Genomic DNA, 6278 nt, shown 5'->3' with positions numbered 1-6278 from the left:
TTCGCACCCTCTTCTTACTATTGTAATATGAAAAGGACAGAAGCAGTTTGACATTTCTAAATTTAATTTTTAGATGGTAAACCCGTGATTTTAGCACGCACTCGCGAACCTACTGTTTAAATTTGTATTGTGCACTAAAATTTAGAGTCTTTAAATGTGAAAGTCATGTTCCGTTCCTTTTTTAGCATTAGTAAAAAGAAAAGGATGCAGATACTCTAAATTTAGTTTAGAGAGAGACTAGAGAATCGGGGCCAATGGCACCGATTCTAAGCACAACCTAATTTTAGAGTATTCGCACCCTCTTCTTACTATTGTAATATGAAAAGGACAGAAGCAGTTTGACATTTCTAAATTTAATTTTTAGATGGTAAACCCGTGATTTTAGCACGCACTCGCGAACCTACTGTTTAAATTTGTATTGTGCACTAAAATTTAGAGTCTTTAAATGTGAAAGTCATGTTCCGTTCCTTTTTTAGCATTAGTAAAAAGAAAAGGATGCAGATACTCTAAATTTAGTTTAGAGAGAGACTAGAGAATCGGGGCCACTGAGTTAGCGAATCACCCCACTGGACATGGGTTTCTGGTATTGTAGGGACTTCGTCAGATAAATTTTAGCTTTCCGCGGAGTAGGAAAGTACCTCCACTTCATCCAGAGTTATCTTTTCATGAAGCCAACTATACTACCATCCTGTTCGTTCGTATGTGCCATATCTCTGTGTTTAGCGTTTCTTTTATAAAATTTATTTTGTAAGTAAATAACCCACCACGTAGGAGATACCGAGTCGGTTCAAAATGGACTATAATTCTTAAAATACAGTGTAAACTCCATGTAACGTCACTCGATTTAACGACTAACTCCCTAAAGCGACAAAATCACTACGGCTTTCGTTGGTTTAGCTTGTCTTCCATACAATGATACACTCTATATAGCATTTCACCTACTCTCAATAACGACAGCAATTAAACAGCTCTGTACAGTACGCCAAAAGTGATGAACATTGGCCTTTAGAATGACATTTCCGGTTTGTAGAGCGTTGTCTCTGTCACTCATACCCATATGACGTTTTGTCGATCTAAACGACCGAGACAGTGCTCTACAAATCTGATATCTCCTTCTTAAGATCTATGTTCATCACTTTTGGCCGCGTACTGTACGTTGTTTTGTCGCTTTATTATCCTAGCCCGCAATAAACTCGACTGTCGGCATCATAAATATCGAACTTTCTGCAAAATCCGTTCTTTTGTTTACAAATTGGGATTGCTTGTAGACTGTTGTTAGTAGGAGTCATGGATTTTATCTATACGTTATCATATTTCTAATACTGATTTTTATTCTCTCTAACTAATCACACACACACACACACACACACACACACTACACAATCTCTAAACTAAACTAAAATGGCACGTCTAAATCTATTCCTATCCCTTTCATAATGTTGCTTGCGGAAAAGGATAGCACTAGATTTAGACCTGTTAATTTAGTTTAGTTTAGAGATTGTGTACAAGAGAATCGGCCCCATTATCGTCATAAAATGCGCAGTCCCTTCAGTGTCGTTATATAGAGTTTACACTGTATATTACACAATGGAACAGTGGGGAAATAAGAGAAAGTAGGGGAATAAGAGAAGTGGGGATACAATAAAGACTAGAAAATATTATAACATTCCAAACATTTTAAGATGTCCAGTCTCATTTCTAAGGAATCTTTATTAGATATAGGTACTTTTTACGTTAGGACAGGTGTAAGTTCTCCTTTTTTTGGTCTTATGTTCCTTTGTTCCTTTTTAATAGCCTTTTTATTTATTTTTCAGGTTTATTCTTGCCTAAGGGTATATTTACTGACACAGAGCTAATCGAAGCGACAATCTAAAATTTTACATAGCACAATTATTATTGATCTTTATTTCCACAAGGTAATGCACCTACCTAGAAAAAAGATGGATTTGACAGAATCCGCTGTCTTTTCGTCGTTTTGTCTGCATAGAGATTAGTGCATTACTGTGTGGCAATAGAGATCAATATGCCATGTAAATTTGAAGGTTGTCGCTTCAAACTGTCAGTTTGAATCGACACTATAGCGTGAAACAAATAGGCTACTTGACTCATATCTAATTTCGTCCAATAAATGATTATTTACATAGTATTTTGCTTAAAACAACGAAATATATCAATAACAATTATTAAAAACGCAGGATGGATATATAAATCCAATTTAAAAAAATACAATTTTTATTTTTATTTGAAACGCAGAAAACGCTATCAGCCATGATGTGACGTCATTAAATATGTAAACAAAGAAATGTCATTCCTATGTCACGCGGGGACTAACGTAGTATCCATATATATAAAATTTAGAGTCCTGACTAACTTATATATCAACGCACAGCCTAAACATCTAAACAGCTGGTCCTAGATACATGAAATTTGGTGAGTGTGTTCTTTGTAGGTAAAGAGAAGGTATCCACTAGGAAAGGATTTTTTGAAATTCCACCTCTGAGTGGGTTAATGGAGGTTTGAAATTTATGAAGTCCACGCGGGCGAAGTCACGAGCATAAGCTAGTTTTTATATATTTCTAAAAACTCATAGTAAACGTAAAAAAATATCGTTTTCTCTTTATAAATTGAATAAGTTATTAAGTAAGACTTACAACAAAGTGATCTTTGCAAAAATAAATTTGGGTTGAAGTCGTTAGTCATATAGGATCCCTTTAAGCAAGTCTTTGCGTGTTACGTATATTTATTTCACTGGGCACTCTAATCCACAACTTTCCTGTGGTCTTTATCGATGCGTTTTTTACATTCTCGGATGATACAATAACGATAATTACTATATTTTTCATGTAAACTAGTATAGAAGTCATGTTTATTAAACTTTGGTAGGTTATGCTCAGTATATATAATGTACTCTGTGGTTATGCTGTTGTTTACAAATGCATGACATCAGAGCACAGATAATCTATCGGCCAAACATGGCCGACAGTGTTTTCACCTGTCTAAGAAAAATATTTTTTTAAATTAAAGTTTTACGGTTTTTAGGGCGCAAAAAAATATAGTGTTAATTTTTTTGATATAATAGGACAAATATTAACCATTTAAGACCAACTTAAAAAAATTGTCAAGTAGCCTATTATGGGACGCGTTCGTAAGCCGTTATAGGTCGATATAGGTCGTTTGGGACGCGGCTTGCGAGATATCTCGCACGTCCAAGCGCTCAAGTCGTCCGATAGTGTGTTTACTATGTATTATCCAGATTCCAGATATCTATAAATTGCGGCTGTCAGCCGCGTCCGATAATTTGTTTTCACCTCAACGGTAAGGTCCCATGTAAATAATTAAAGCCGGAGCCTTAAAATCTCGAATTATTATTCTCGAAAAAATCTTTTATACAGATAAATGTTACTATAATTCTGAATTTTTATTTTATTTTAATATTGAAAAACGCAGATTTCTTTTAATGTATTATGTAGTATTAATAATAATATTTGAATGAATAAATAATTATTTGTTTATAAACGGTTGGTGTTATTTTTCTTAGACATTTTAAACAAGTCATTAAAATCAACAAAAATATTGAAAAATCACTACATAAAATATCTACCCATATGTAATTGTTTTTATTTGTTGGTATGTCCGTCAATCACGTCGCAACGCGACAACGGATCAGTGAGAATTTTGCATGGTTATAGTTAAAGGCTTGGAAGTGACAGGCTACTTTTAATTCCAGAAATTCGAGGAATTCCCACGGGATTTTTAAAATCTAAACCCACGCGGGCGAAGTCGCGGGCATCAGCTTGTTTAAAATAATTTACAAAACAAATTGAATAGACTTCGGAAAGCGATAATAATATAACACTGTAGTATTTCTAAAAACGCTTTAGATGCACTGCCAAAAAATTCTTAAAGAAAACAACCAGCGAGTCTTAAGACGTTATGGAATGCCGAATGCTAAATGAATGAAAAACATTCACGGTGTTAAATAAATAAGCAATAACAATCACACCGATTAAATCTGGCAATGTATCAAAAATCGGGAAGTCAAACATCTGACCCTGAGTAAGGCTGAGGAAATTCCGGGATGACTATTCATATTCCAGTAAGTATCTACTTTACAGACTCAAATGATATTTCTTTGAAAAAAGTATACACATCACCGCCCAGACACCACATAAGAATGGCTATAAATAACTCAGGATTCACGGCCGAGCCGCATTACGAAATGGGTAAATGGCCATTGCACAGCAAAGGAGTGTCGGAAGCATATGTTTTTTGGACATTATGTGATTTGTGGATTTTTATTTGAAAATCTGTGAGAATGAGCATAGAGCGTAGATCGTGCACGGGCTCGGACCCGCACGTCACGAAGAGATTATGTGCCACGCTGATGTTTTTTATTGGTGTAATTTGTGTTTTTGGAGGTAAGGCGTGTTTGTGTCAAGTGTATTTGCTAACACATGTTCTTGTCGTAAATCTTTGAAATAGCCATAGCATAGTGCAAAGTCCAAATATATTTTCGTAACTAGTATAAAATGAATTTAACTAAACAGATAAAAATATAAGTATTTCGTAACTTTGAAAGAAAATAATTAAGAATGTAAAAAAAAGATTTCGTTAATTCGGCACTGTTTTGGATCCGAAAAATGCAACTAGATTATTGTTAAATATCTGTCTAGTGTCTACCCTCTATAAATAAATTCAAAAGCAAATTGATATACATATACAAGTAATTAATAAAATGCTGTTTTTTAATGAATTTAAAGATTTTTTTATTATTTTAATTTTTCGAACATCTAGGTACATATTAACTACTATAAACTAGTACTCTCTCATTTATTTATTTTTCTCATTTTTATCATATTTTTAAAAAAACAACAAATAATAAAATAACAAGCAACAAAAAAATTAAAGTAAAGTAACAGAAAATCAAATAACAGGAACAACAAAAAATAAAATAAAATAAACAACAGAATATAAAGTAACAGAAACAACAAACGATAGAAAAACAGAAACAACAGAAATTAAAATAACAAGAACAACAAAAATTAAAGTAACTGGAACAACAACAAAAAAACTATAATTAAAAATATGATAAAATGGATCCCACTAGCAGCGGGCTAGGATCCAAGCTGCCAATGGTCAGGGCTCCAGAGTGAGGAACCTCCTCACAATGCGTGCCGTCTCATGAACATTGGATCCAACAATTAAGCGATAGTTTCTTAATAAGACCATGGACTGATACAACTATCGGTACAATAATCGTTGAGTCAACACTCCACATGGCGGTAGTCTCGTGAGTCAGGTCCAAGTATTTTGATACTTTTTCCTTTTCTGCTTTCACTAGGTTATCATCATGAGGAATAGTAACATAAACTTATTATTGTATTTAGTAATTCTGTTGTTAATAAAAACGGGCACCTAATCCAAATAAAACTATTTGTCTTCATTGATATTATGTGTGACTGGCTTATGCTCGCGACTTCCTCCGCGTGGACTATACAGAAACTTCAAGTAAAGTTGAATTTTCAAAAATCCTTTCCGTCCAGTAGTTATAGCTGTGCGTTGATAGATCAGTCAGTCAGTCAGATTTTCCTTTTATATACATAAAGATAATACCTAATATGCGTGTTTTTCAAATTATTAAAATCATAGAATTTGTCAACTTTTTTTATCCCCGCCCCTGCCAGGTCATTAGTTAGCCAACAATATCCCCGAAAAGAGATTATTAGCCATGTTACCAGGGTGCACCGGTCCGAATACTGCTCTTCCCCCCGAGAGCATCCAAAAGGGACCAGCAGCACCCAAGCAAAGTGGGAGGTTACCTGGCTGACGTCCCATCTGTTTGTCAGTTTACAGCTACCTTTTCACGGCCCAACCTTTTACCCGTTTTAAAGAAATTTTCTACAGAGATAGCTTACTTAATAGGCCTTGATACAGGTTACTTTTTTACCCAAATGAATCAGTGCTCCCAAGAGTTATAACAAACCTAAATCCACGCGGACGAAGTCGCCGGCATCATCTACCTAGTATTCATTAAAACAAATTGGCAGTCAGTGGAGATTGGAGAATGCCAACAGAATTGAAAACTTAAAACTGTGAAATTCAGTGATTTTTTTCTATTTTTAAATAAATTTTAGTACTTATCAAAAACTTATAAAATTAAAACAATTAAGTTTAGTATTTACGACTATCCAAATATACCAAATTTATAGCATGTTGGTGACGCGACCTTGAAGTTATTACCCATTCCAGAACCACCAAACGCGCTTATAGGTAGAAAT

The sequence above is a fragment of the Maniola hyperantus genome, chromosome 18 (genome assembly GCF_902806685.2).
Source record: "Maniola hyperantus chromosome 18, iAphHyp1.2, whole genome shotgun sequence".
NCBI lineage: Eukaryota > Metazoa > Arthropoda > Insecta > Lepidoptera > Nymphalidae > Maniola > Maniola hyperantus.
Note: the sequence above shows the minus strand (reverse complement) of the source record.